This window comes from Rutidosis leptorrhynchoides, chromosome 1 (genome assembly GCF_046630445.1).
Source record: "Rutidosis leptorrhynchoides isolate AG116_Rl617_1_P2 chromosome 1, CSIRO_AGI_Rlap_v1, whole genome shotgun sequence".
NCBI classification, from domain to species: Eukaryota; Viridiplantae; Streptophyta; class Magnoliopsida; order Asterales; family Asteraceae; genus Rutidosis; species Rutidosis leptorrhynchoides.
Window position 1 is genome coordinate 105,534,037 of NC_092333.1, and position 14,738 is coordinate 105,548,774.

Consider the following 14,738-nt stretch of genomic DNA (forward strand, 5'->3'; position numbering starts at 1 on the left):
ATAATAAAAATGATAAAAATTACACAAATATATCTGATGTTAAAGCTAAGGGGTATAAAATACTATTACATTTTACAAGGAAATACTATTAAATACGATACAATTTTACACAAGATATTTATTTATTTAGAGAATGGATATACTCAAACCTTGCTACAACACTTATAGACAGTGTACCTAATCGTACAGTAGTGTAGTTTTTAGTAAGTCCGGTTCGTTCCACAGGGAAAAAATCTTTAAACAAAGCTTAACGCTATATTAGTTTTATTTTATAAAAATATAAATATATATATAAGTAATATTATTATTATAAAGGGGGGTTTTTTACCGTTTAATGACCGGTTTGTCGATTTTGAAAACTTAAGTCGCAGTTAAAACCAAATGTAAAATATTAAAAATAAATACAAGACTTAATTTAAAGCGTAAAGTAAATAACGATAATGAAATTGCGATAAATAAAAGTGCGATAAAATAAACTTGCGATAATTAAAAAGTACGATAATTAAAAGTGCAATTAAATACAATAACAATAAATAAAAGTGCGATAATTAGAAGTGCAATTAAATATAAAATAAAGGAAATTAAATATGAAATAAAAGAATTATGCTTATTTAAACTTCCGTAATCATGATGTTTGACGTGTTGATTTTAGTTTTATGCCCATGGGTTAATTGTCCTTTGTCCTGGATTATTTAATATGTTTGTCTGGTTTTTGTCCATAACAGACTTAACAGTCCATCAGTCATAAATATAAAGTGCGAGTATCCTCGTCAAATTATCCTTATACCCGAAGTTAAATATTCCAACTAATTGGGGACTTAAACTGTAGCAAGTTTCTAATACTTTGTTTTATAATTACACCAGGTTATCGACTGCGTGTAACCCAAGGTTTTAATACTTTGTTATCAATTATGCCAAGTGTCCTTGTACATAATTTCACCCCTGTTTTAATAATTCTAGTGACTATTAATCCATTCCCGTATCCGGTTAAATGAACAATTATTCGTACATATAAATACCCCGTCCATCGTGTCCGATCGAGTGTATATGGTTATTTATAGGGACGTCCAATTTTAAATCTTTATATTAAAATTAACAAATTATCATTTAGTTAAACAAATATAAATCCCATTAATAGCCCATAGTCTAATTTCCACAAGTGTCGTTCTTTTGTCCAAACCCCAATTATGGTACAAAGCCCAATTACCTAATTTTAATATTTTTAGCCCAACATCATGATTACTTCGGATTAAATAAGCATAATAATAACTTAGCTACGAGACATTAAATTAAAAAGGTTGAACATAACTTACAATGATTAAAAATAGCGTAGCGTTACACGGACAGAATTTCGATTTACACCCTTACAACATTCGCTAACATACCCTTATTATTAGATTTAAAATTAAAATTAAAATTAAAATTATAATATATATATATATATATATATATATATATATATATATATATATATATATATATATATATATATATATATATATATATATATATATATATATATATATATATATGTTTACGAGATAGAGAGAAAGATATGGATATATGGTGCACCAAAGCTCGAAATTTATAGGCTTGTGAACTGAAAAAGATCGCATGGCTTTTGTGCCTCCAGGCCATGCGATCGCATGGTGGTAGGTGACAGCTCAAAATTCTTGTTTTCTTGTTTGTCGACGTTTTAATTAAATAAATATAATATATAAATAATTATAAGAATTATTTAAATATTATATTATATTTATGTGCATAGTTGACTTGTAATTTTTAGTCCGTTGCGTCGAGCGTTGAGAGTTGACTCTGGTCCCGGTTCTGGATTTTCGAACGTCCTTGCGTACAATTTAATATCTTGTACTTTGCGTTTTGAATCTTGTACTCTTGTAATTTCGAGACGTTTCTTATCAATAATTGGAACCTCTTTGATTGTATTTTGTACTTTTGAGCTTTTTGGTCGTTTGCGTCTTCAATTTGTCGAATCTGTCTTTTGTCTTCACCTTTTATTATTTAAACGAATATCACTTGTAAATAGAACAGTTGCAACTAAAAGCTTGTCTTTCTTGAGGGATAATGCTATGAAATATATGTTCGTTTTTAGCATTATCAAATATTCTCACACTTGAGCGTTGCTTGTCCTCAAGCAATATCGTCTTGAAATACTAGAATCACTTCTTTATTCTTCACACTTTGTACATCAGTGATTTCTTTACGGAGGTATAAACAATGGCAGTAACGATGTGGTTTACAGTCCCATATGACTATAAAAATTTAGATCCTTTAAGAAATTGGATCTTTATGAAAACATTTGATCTTTTTAAAAATTCAATCTAGCTTTTACCCTAGATAAGTTTTCCGAAATAACCCTTCACCGGTGTTTGCAAATTCTTTTTGTGGGTTTGGTGGGTTTCATATTTGAAAATTTTAGCTCAAAACTTACGGTTTTGTGTCACCCACTTGCTATCCTTGTATTGGGAAAGCAACACGTCCAGTATACTTGCTCCGAATATTACCTTTCGGTAAACTACCGTCCGGTTGTAAAGGAAAGCGTTGAACAAGCAACTGTTAAGGCAATGTCCCCTGACATGCTTTTAATTATGGTCTATAACGTGTCGAACGCAATTACTACCCTTGGTAGGAGCAATAGTAAAGCTCACCCTTATAATTTTTCGGTCTGGCACAAGGTCCTGTCTTTGACCATGCTATGCAACCACCGTTCTTACGGTTGACACCCGATTTGGTTCAGGTGACCTAATGAATTCCAGGTGAATTCCTAGGATTTTACGTTCAATGGTAATGAACGCATTGAATAATGGGTTTTCAGAAAACAAATCGGTTTTAATTTTGATCAAAATATTTTCTCGTTCAAGCTCGAGTTTAGATATCATCGAATTCCATGAGTTTGTAATTCTCAATCTTTAAAGTCAATCTCAAGGATTGAGTAATATCAGGCTTAAAAGCTGATTTTTAATCTTCAAGGAGATTATCCTTTCTGGGGGTCTGATTCATTAGTCTTATCAAGCTAATTTGCACGGCACCCACCCCATTTTACGAGACAGATCCTCTCATGGTTAGGATAAGTCAGACCACATGGCGACCCTGTTTGATGCTGAGGTCCGTGGATTTCCTGCTGATTGTAGAGATGACTTTTCTAGATTTTTCGTCAACCTACAGCTGGTTTGGACGACAACTTCATGACCTAAATCAAGAAGCGCGTTTCTTTTACGGAAGACTTTACTTCCTTTTAACGATGGAATTGATTCATCGTGTAGATCCATCTTTCTTTCAAATATATTACAGTAAATCGGGTAAAACTGTTTAGTTTAGTCCAAAGCAAAAGTATCTTCAATTATTTGTTACAGAAATATGTGACATATGTTTAAGATAACTTGGTAATTTTTCCCACACTTGGCTTTTATTTTCCTTTTTATTGTCCTCTATTCCATTTTAAATGAATTTTAACATTTTGGTTTGTTTCTCAATTTATGTCCTTTCCGAGGTAACAATAATTTCGGTGTTAACACCTAGTTTTATCGTTCATAAATATGTATAAACATGATTTTGAGTTCATTTAATTAAAAATTTTGAAAAATTTTACTAGAATTGGGTAGTCGGTATATAAGACTAGGGATGTTCTTTATTATCAGAGAGCACTAGATTCTAATACAACTACTACGTTACTAGTATTTTTAATGGTAACCAAGTGTTTAAAGTAAAAAAAATTTAAAAATTCGAAAGAATTTAACCCCTCATTTGCAAGAAATCAGTAACAATTTAAATTATTGAGGGTGATTAGCTTAGAAAAATGATTAAATTTTACCAAAGTTTCCAAACATATTGGCGTTTGTTTGCTGAATGATAAATGGTGCACATCATTTGTTCATTCCTTCTTGTTGTTACATCACATTTGTTTTTCGTTTTGTCGTCAAAACTAGCTTTTGCTGAACTTAATGCCAGTCTTTGAAAATGCGCTGTTTTACCCTGTTTTGTACAATCGACAATATACATACATACAAATATAAACATGCATGGCAATTTGAAATGGGACTTAATATCCAACTTTCAAATCCTAAATGTAAAATATTAGTACACAATAATAATAAAAATGATAAAAATTACACAAATATATCTAATAACATAAGTTTAAACATGAATAATTAAAAAGATAAAAACATAAAAATCATAAAAATAACCAAATGGAACTAAATCAGTCTGGATATGGGTTCCAGTTCATCTCGTCAGGTGGGTTCCATTGTTGGTTATAGGTGTTCTGATAGGCTTGGTTATAGTCATACCGGTTAAAGGGTGGTCGGATCTCGGGGCTGTGTGGCGGAAAATAAGCAGGTCGAGTAGGTACATAGTTATTTGGTACCTGATATGATAGCTGGCTCATGATTTGGTGCTGATGAACTAACCAGCTATCGTGTTGGCATCGCCTATAATCCTCGTATACTCGCTCGGAGTTCCACTGCTCATACATACTATGTCTGGCAGTGTTCGTCATTGATTCCTCATCTATGCGAACGTGGACGTCAAGAATAGCATCTCGAAAGACATCCCTAATGTCTTTCGCTTCCTCCATTTCCTCGTCTGAGCCCCTTTCTACCTGTGGATGAGGTCCCTCATAGGGTACTGCCTGGTTACGTCTACTTTTCAATACCTTAGCACCCACATAAACTTTCAATCCTAAGGGCTCAACCTGTTCTCTACAAAGCTGTAATGGACCCCCTTGGTTCCTATCAACACCTAAATACTCTCCAATGAGAGTAACAAAAATACCTCCTCCTATTATACTCCCGTCCTGCATTCCCTCTACCATTTTAGATAAATAAAAAGCAACACAGTAAGGGATATTGACAAAGCTTCTAGGATCCCGAATACACTTTAGGTAGAATAAATCATGTAAGGTAATTTTTTCTTTATTGTGACCTCTCTGTGTAATCGAGTTAACTAAAAATCTATGAATAATACGAAGCTCGGCTCTGTCAATATGTGTATAGGAGTGTCCTCCTGCTCATATAAAAACATCAAAATGCGACATACTCCTCCAAATGGCGTCAGCGTCAAAGTTGCTATCTACCCTTTCACCATAATGAATCAAGTTTGTACAATCGGGTAGTAGCAACTCACCAGGAGTATATATCTGTAAAGCCCTGGCCATGTCCAGCATGGACATTCTGTACATCCTACCGCCAAGGATAAACCTAAGAAATCTTCTATCATCTATTCTAACTATATTTGTATCAAGTGATACAGTACTCATCAACTCAACACACCATTCCTTATATACAGGTCTACGAATGGTGAAAAGATGTTCCCAATCTGTAAAAGAAGAACTGCCATACCTTTGAACTAAAAGCTGTCTAACACGGTCAGCTAGATGGACCGTTTCTAAAGGAACCCAATCGATTACCCTTGGCACCTCTACATTTTTTGTTACCAATTTGAATTTGTTCCTTTGATATGTCGCGTAATCTCTCCATCTCCTATCAAATCTCAGATTAGGATGAAGAGTGTGCTCAGGAATCGTTGGGAATTCTACTGGCGGCCTCATTGGGAATACTATGAATTCATCAACAAACTGTACCGGATCATAATAAGGTATGTGCTGATCAGGCTGTTGTTGTGGTTCTTGTTCGTGTTGCATTTCTGGTTCTGGTGCTGGTGCTGGTCGTCTAGATGATGATGCTCCTGAACCTCCCGTATCGGCTTTCTGCAAAACACATTAAACACAAAATTTGTGCATCCAAATATGCATTAGTGTTAGCAAAATAACAACTTAAAACAATCACTATAACATGTTAACTCAAAATTAAACTTATACACATTTTCACAATTTTTCACAATTCTACACTTTTCAAATAAGCACATATGAAAATGTATACAAAGTTAATAAGCATTTAACTCAAATAACATGTCAAAATAGTCATTACTAATAATTAAACAAGTCTCAAATGGCAATTACATCAAATTAATCAAGTTCATGAATTTTGGACTTAAAAAGTCCACTTTAATCTCCAAAAATCATGTTTAGGATCAATGTTTGGATCATTTAACTACCTAAACATGTTACACTACTCAATTTAGCAATAATTCACGACAAAAATTGGCCATAACCTGTCTATATCAAAAAGCCCCAAATTGCTCAAGAACACAAACCCTAGATTTCTAAAAATTTTGAAGTTTTTGGCTTCAAATCATGTTAAATAGCATCAATCTAGGTTATACATGCATCAAATACTAATAATTTAACACTAATTATACTAGAAATTAACAAAATTGCATTAGGTAAAATATTGGTAATTATCACAAAAACTAGCAAATTTATGAGTTTAGAGGTGTAATTTTTACCATTTTGCTAAAGAATGAGAATCTAAGCATGATTAGAGCAAAAAAATGACGAATTACGGTGGAAAAATGATGAAGTTTGGTGAAGATTTGAGAGAGTTTCGTGTTTATGTGTGTGTTTTGTGAAAAGAGAAGAGCAGCTCGCTGGCTGTTATCATTCTGACCTGCATTTGCTCCCCATGCGATCGCATGGGTTCCAAGTGCAAACCCCATCCGATCGCATGGGGTGCCGGCTACAGTACTTTCAGCTTTTTTTTATATGTAAAACCTTATACTTTATAAAACATATAATTAATAAAATTCTAAAAATTTTGTTTTCCTTTAGGAGCGAGGGCGTTTCGGATCGTTGTCCTAGTCTGTCCCTCGACAAAATTTTAAAATTTTTCAAATCAAAGCGCGGTTTTAAAAGTAAAGATTTTTGGGTTTTTTAATGTTTTTGGCATACTTTAATTCAATAAGATTAAAAATAATGATAATAAAAGTTCTCGTCCCTTCCTCGGGTAAAGCAATTTCGGTTCAAAGACCTAGTCTTCAACTTACGACGAATTTTAAAAATCATATTTTTAACTTAGCGAAATAAAGTAAATTTTTATTTTTAAATTCACACCAAACTTAAATTAAAAATGCATAAAATTAAAAAAAAAATTCACACCAAACTTAAATTATATTTTTGTTTTTATACATACAAACTTATATTAAAAATATTAATTTTTCAAATATTTACAATTTTAAATAAGTTTACAATATTAAATTAATAATTATATATTAATTGTAAAAATATGGTAAAAATAAAATTAAAAATCTTTTTGGCTTTTATCCCACTTTAATCAATCAAATATTATCAAAAATATACGTCCCTCTTTTCGGTAAAGTAATTTCGGTTCCATGACCTAATTTAACTCATGACGAATTTTTGAAATATTTTATTTTTATTGATTAAAGATATTTATACCTTAAGAATAAACGTTAAATTTCGCAGTGATGTAATAAATTTTTGTATGATATCAATAATTTCGGTCGCAAGATCTAATTTCATCGAATACCAATTTAATACTTCATAGCGAACAAATTAGCGTTTATTATCAAAAGGTTAAAAATAAAAATAAAAAAATAAAAACTGTACAGACTTACCTGTGAGATAGTATTGTTAGTGATACGATCTATCCCACTCATAAGATAGTCGGGTTAATTGGTTTTCCATAGCTACATAGGCGTAACCTCGAGCATTCAGTGTTTTTTCTTCTAAACATATGAACGGGCCGTCTCTGCATAAAGTAACAAATTCGGTATTTGAATAGGTTTGATTATTTGAACATTTACCTTCGTGTGACCATTTTCCGCATTTGTGACATTTTTCAAGGTGTCGTGCTCTTCTTTTCGCTACGGATTTTTATTTTCCTTTATCAAATTGTAACTTATTATCTTCGCATCTGGATTCTTTTCTTACTCCGTCCAATTTACCTCTGATTAATGATACTATTTCACTCGAAAGTGTGTCATTATTACGTTTAGTGATCAAAGCGTGTAGCATTAGACCATGGTTTAGTTCACAGGAAGTCTTCATTTCGTAAAAACCTAAAAAAAATAAAAATTCAGAATGGGGCAAGAAGACTAGTTCTTTAGGGTCTGCTAGGGAAAGACCATTCGGGTTCCATTTTCGAGAACTACACGAAAACAGAAAATCTAACTCTAACAGAAATACATATTATCCTTTAAAGACTTGATTCTCCCCACACTTAGTTAGCTGTGGTATCAAAATTGTGATTAACTTCGTTGTCAACTTCCATTGGACTATCTATGCAATGTTTAACTCTGTGACCATTAACTTTAAATTCAATCCCATTTGAATTTATTAATTCTACTGTTCCGTATGGGAAAACTCTTTTAACTATGAATGGTCCAGACCATCTTGATTTCAATTTTCCAGGGAATAGCTTGAATCGTGAATTGAAAAGAAGAACTCTATCTCCTTCTTTAAATTCTTTTGAACTTCTGATTCTTTTATCATGCCATTTCTTCGTTCTTTCTTTATAGATTAACGAATTTTCGTATGCTTCATATCTTAATTCTTCTAATTCGTTTAGTTGACTTAACCGTAGACGTCCAGCTTCATGTAAATCAAGATTACATGTCTTCAAAGCCCAAAATCTTTGTGTTCAATTTCTACTGGAAGATGACATGCTTTTCCATAAATGAGTCTAACAGGTGTGGTTCCAATTGGAGTTTTGTAGGCTGTTCTAAAAGCCCAAAGTGCATCCTCCAATTTTATGGACCATTCCTTCGGATTTGATCCTACAGTTTTCTCTAGAATACGTTTTAAAGCTCCGTTGGTATTTTCAACTTGTCCACTTGTTTGTGGATGATAAGCGGTGGAGATTTTATGAGTTACTCCATATCTTTTAAGAACTTTCTCAAGTTGATTATTACAGAAATGAGTTCCCCGATCACTTATTAAAGCTTTCGGTGTTCCAAACCTTGCAAAAAGACGTTTTAAAAAGTTGACTACAACTCGTGCATCGTTAGTTGGGAGAGCTTGTGCTTCCACCCATTTAGATACATAATCAATGGCTACGAGAATGTATAGATTATTATGAGATTTTGGAAATGGACCCATAAAGTCAATACCCCAAATGTCAAATACTTCACATACTTGAATGATATTTTGTGGCATTTCATCACGTTGACTTATTTTTTCGGCCCTTTGACAAGCATCACAGGATTTGCAAAGAAGGTGTGCATCTTTGTAAATTGTAGGCCAATAGAATCCAGCATCATAAACTTTTCTTGCTGTTATTTGAGGCCCATAATGCCCTCCTGTTGGTCCTGTGTGACAATGGTTTAAAATTTTACTAGCTTCATCTCCGAATACACATCGGCGTATTATTCCATCTGGACAACTTTTAAACAAATGTGGATCTTCTCAAAAATAGTGTTTTATACCACTGAAGAATTTCTTTCGTTTTTGGTACGATAATCCTTTTTCAAGGAATCCACATACTAAGTAGTTTGCATAGTCTGCAAACCATGGTATTTCATTATAATCTATCTTCAATAGATATTCATCAGGAAAGTTGTCTTGTATGGCCGATTCATTTAGAACTTCTAATTCGGGATTTTCAAGACGAGAAAGATGATCAGCGGCGAGATTTTCTGCTCCTCTTTTATCTCGGATTTCAATATCGAACTCTTGTAAGAGTAAGATCCAACGGATTAATCTTGGTTTAGCATCTTGTTTCGAAAATAGGTATCTAAGAGCAGAATAGTCGGTATAGACCACCGTTTTTGCTAGAACAAGATATGAACGAAATTTGTCAAAAGCAAAGACGATAGCAAGGAGTTCTTTTTTAGTAGTTGTGTAATTCGTTTGTGCTCCTTGTAACGTCTTACTAGCATAATATATAGGTTGAAATCGTTTTTCAATCCTTTGTCCTAAAACGGCTCCCATTGCAAAATCACTTGCATCGCACATAAGTTCAAACGGTAGATTCCAATTTGGTGTTATCATGATCGGCGCATTAGTGAGTTTCTCTTTAAGAATATTAAAATATTTGATACATTCATCTGAAAAGATGAATGGAGCATCTTTTTCTAGGAGTTTATTCATAGGAGTGGCAATTTTAGAAAAATCTTTTATGAAACGTCGGTAAAAACCGGCATGCCCTAGAAAACTCCTAACTCCTCTAACATTGGTGGGATGTGGAAGTTTAGCAATTACATCTACTTTAGCTCTATCCACTTTAATTCCTTCCTTTAAAATTTTATGTCCAAGAACGATGCCTTCTTTAACCATGAAATGGCATTTCTCCCAATTAAGTACTAGATTTGATTGTTCCCATCTAATAAGCATTCATTCAAGATTAACTAGACATGATTCAAATGTATCACCGAAGACTGAAAAGTCATCCATGAAAACTTCCATGCATTCTTCTATCATGTCGTGAAAAATCGCCATCATGCACCTTTGAAAGGTTGCAGGGGCGTTGCAAAGTCCAAATGGCATGCGTTTGTAAGCAAAAGTACCATAAGGGCACGTGAATGTGGTTTTTTCTTGGTCTTCGGGTGCTATTGGAATTTGAAAATATCCGTAAAATCCATCAAGAAAACAATAGTAACTATTTCCGACTAATCTTTCCAACATTTGATCAATGAAAGGTAAGGGAAAGTGATCTTTTCTGGTGGCGTCATTTAATTTTTTATAATCAATACATACACGCCATCCTGTTACAGTCCTAGTAGGAATAAGCTCATTTTTCTCATTTGTAATGACAGTCATGCCACCCTTCTTAGGCACGCATTGAACTGGGCTTACCCATGGACTATCAGAAATTGGATAAATTAAACCTGCATCTAGCAGTTTAATTATTTCTTTTTTAACAACATCTTGCATATTAGGATTTAGTCTTCGTTGGCGTTGCACATACGTTTTATGACCTTCTTCCATAAGGATTTTATGTGTGCAATACGAAGGACTTATTCCTTTAATATCATGAATTTTCCATGCAATGGCTGGTTTATGAGCTTTCAACACAGAAATGAGTTGTGATTTCTCATTTTCAGTAAGAGAAGACGATATTATTACAGGTAATTCAGATTCACCATGTAAATAAGCGTATTCCAAATGGTTTGAAAATGGCTTTAACTCTAATTTCGGGGGTTCTTCTATCGATGATTTATATCGATATCTGTCTTCTTCTTTTAGCATTTGAATTTCTTCTGTTGTTGGTTCATATCCATTAGCCATAAGTGTAGCTAACATTTCAGTTTCATCAATTGGTTCAGTTCCTTCTCCTAAAGAACATTCTCCTGTTACTTGTAATTCTGGAAATTCTTCTAACAATTCTGCATGTGAATCTATAGTTTGAATATAATAACATGTATCATCTGCAGATTGCGGTTGTTGCATTGCTTTATCAACTGAAAAGGTAACACTCTCGTCCTCTATACTTAGGGTCAGTTTCTTACCAAACACGTCTATCATTGCTTTAGCCGTATTTAAGAATGGTCTTCCTAATATGAGAGGAACTTGAGAATCTTCTTCCATGTCCAGAACAACAAAATCTACTGGAAATACTAAAGTACAAACTTTAACTAGCATGTTCTCCATTATCCCTCTAGGATATTTTATTGATCGATCGGCTAGTTGTATGCTTATTCTTGTTGGTTTCAATTCTCCAAGGTCTAGTTTAGCGTATAGTGAATACGACATTAAATTTATACTAGCACCTAAGTCTGCCAATGCTTCTATTGAACTAAGACTACCCAGAAAACATGGAATTGTGAAACTTCCTGGATCAGATAATTTTTCTGGTATCTTATTCAACAGCACTGCTGAACAATTAGCATTCATAGTAACAGCCGAGAGTTCTTCCATTTTCTTTCTATTTGAGATTAGATCTTTCAGAAATTTAGCATATCTAGGCATTCCTGAAATCACATCAATGAAAGGAAGATTTACATTTATCTGTTTAAACATATCCAAGAATTTGGATTGCTCGGCTTCAAGTTTCTCTTTTTTCATTTTACTCGGGTAAGGAAGTGGTGGTTGGTATGGTTTAACATAAGGTTTAGCCTTAACTGTGTTATCTTCATTAACCTTTTCAACTACCGGTTCTTTTTCCTTATCTTGATCAGGTTGTGGTTCTTGTGGATTAGGAATAGTTTCATCAGAATTTCCAGGTATTTCAGGTGGTTTAAGTGTTGTACCACTTCTTGTGGTAATGGCTTTAGCTGTTTCATTCCGGGAGTTTGCATTTGTATCACTAGGTAAACTTCCCGGTTTTCTTTCACCTATTAACCTTGCTAGGTTACTTACTTCTTGTTCCAAATTTTGAATAGAAGCTTGTTGATTTCTAAATGCTTTAGCATTTTGTTCATTCATTTGTTTCTGAGATGTGAAAAACTGCATTTGAGTTTCAACTAGCTTCGTCATCATATCTTCTAAATTCGGCTTTTTATCATCGGTTTGTGGTGGTTTGTTTTGAAAATTAGGTCTTTGCTGGTTGTAAGTATTATTGGATACTTGTTGATTGCTAGGACCTTGTTGGTTGTTGTATGGAATATTTCGGTTATAATTCTGGTTTTGATTGTAAATCGGTCTTGGCAGTTGATAATTATTCTGATAATTATTTCCAGGCCTTTGGTTTATGTATGAAATATTCTCTCTTTGTTCCATTGTTAGATCAATACTAAGACAATCTTTTGTCAAATGTGGTCCTCCACACTGCTCACAACTAATTCGTATTGAGTGGATATCTTTAGTCATCTTTTCCATTCGTCTCTCGACAGCATCTATCTTTGCGGAAATGGAATCTAAGTCATGACTAGAATCGGCTCTAGCTGCTTTAGATGATCTAACGATATCTTTTTCTTGGTGCCACTCATGTGAGTGGGAAGCAGTGTTATCAATAATTTTATAAGCATCAGTTTCTGTTTTCTTCATAATAGAACCACCAGCTGGTATATCTATGTCTTTTCTTGTAGTGATGTCGCATCCTTGGTAGAATATTTGTACTATTTGACAGGTGTCTAAACCATGTTGCGGACATCCTCTTAATAACTTTTCAAATCTAGTCCATGCCTCATATAGAGTTTCATTTGGTTTCTGTGTGAACGTAACAATTTCTCCTTGAAGTCTTACGGCTTTAGATGCCGGAAAGAATTGTTTAAGAAAATTTTCAACTAAAACATCCCATGTGTCAATCGCCCCTTCAGGTAAACGATTCCAACCAATCTTTGGCTTCTCCCTTTAAAGTCCAGGGAAATAACATGAGATATATCTGTTCATCCTCCACTTCTCTTATTTTAAATAGTGTGTAGATCCTATTAAAGGTACGAAGATGTTCATTTGGATCTTCCTTCGGCGCACCACTAAATTGGCATTGATTAGTCACCATGTGTAGAATTTGTCCTTTGATTTCATAATCTGGCGCATTAATGTCTGGATGAGTAATTGTGTGACCTTGGCCAGTGCGTTTAGCTTTCATTCGGTCTTCCATACTTAAAGGTTCGTTCCTCAACAATCTCTGTTTGAATGATTGGTGGTTCCGGAGGAAAAATTAATGGTTCAGGATCTATGAATCATCCCTGAATATTCTCCGGATTCTCAATTGTGAGGTCGGGTTCAAAAAATGGATTATCGGAAATTTGAATTGGAGTACTTGGTCGACTGGATGACGATTCTAAAGGAAAATCAACGGCGACAATATTTGCTAGATGTCTTGATCTGGTTACAGGTGGTGAACGTACAAAAGGTGGTGAACGTCTTGCTCGGTGCATTCACTGAATATCCTATTAGTTTTTAAAAGGAAAGAAAAATTATATAAGTTATCCAATTAATAGACTTTTCTGATTTTGCCCACGTTTCGAATAGCCAAAAGATGCAGCAGAGGGGCAGGATTCGTTTGGTCTCAATATAATTGAGTACTGTTTGGCTCCAATAACCCGGTCCACGTACAAATCCAACTATTACTACGAACCAGAAAATTTTGATGTCTATCAATTTAACCACTTAAAATAAATTTTCGTAATTTTAAGAAATTTAGATAATAAGTAGAATAAAAATCTGTGTCCTAAAACTAGAATAGCGAGAAATAAGAAAGAAAAAGAGCGCGTCGAAAAAGGTCGAAAAAGAAAAGGAAAAGAGCGACTTATAAAATTTTAAAAACACTCGACTAACCCAACCTTATTACAATCACTAACTTAAAATTAAAATTGCAAATTGAGATTACTAATTGGAGTGATAATTGATACATAGGTAAAAGGCGTCGAAAAAAAAAAATTACGCTAAAACAAATAAAAAGGAACAAATTATAAAAATATACTAAAAGTTGTAAAAATTACAATTTTTATAAAAATATTATTTTTATATTATTTATTTTATAAAATTATTAATTTTAAAAACTAATTTAACTAATTTAACTAAATAATACAAATTAAATATAAAAACTAAAACTAAATAATAAAAAATACAACCCTAATTAGGGTTTTAATTTAAATAATAATAATTATTATCCGTAATAAATGCTGATTTCAGTCAATTCTGGCGTGTCTGCAGAGCTCATACGATCGCATGAGTTCTTAGTTACCCGGCCATGTGATCGCATGGGCTAGGGTTTTGGGCCAGACACTAGGCTGCTACAGTACTTGGACTCGAGTGTTTTTATTTTTATTTTTTTTTCTGCTGTATTATATTTCTGTTTTATAAATTTATGTAATATATTAATATAAATTAAAAAAAACTTATATTTTTATAAAATAAAGATAAAGAAACTTTTATAGAACTTATAAATTTAACAAACTCTTAAAAATATTTATATTTTTGTTTTTCTTTTTATATTTTTGAATATATTAAAACGTATTTTTACAAAAGTGTATTTTTTTAT

At 33.1% G+C, this 14,738-nt stretch overlaps 1 non-coding gene across 1 annotated transcript; it reads left to right on the top strand.

The window, feature by feature from the left end:
• The first annotated feature begins 12,884 nt into the window (after positions 1-12,884).
• On the top strand, positions 12,885-12,991 carry LOC139887039 (small nucleolar RNA R71). Its single transcript, XR_011772891.1, has one exon. It is a non-coding gene; the product is annotated as a small nucleolar RNA R71 (small nucleolar RNA).
• Positions 12,992-14,738: the final 1,747 nt, after the last annotated feature.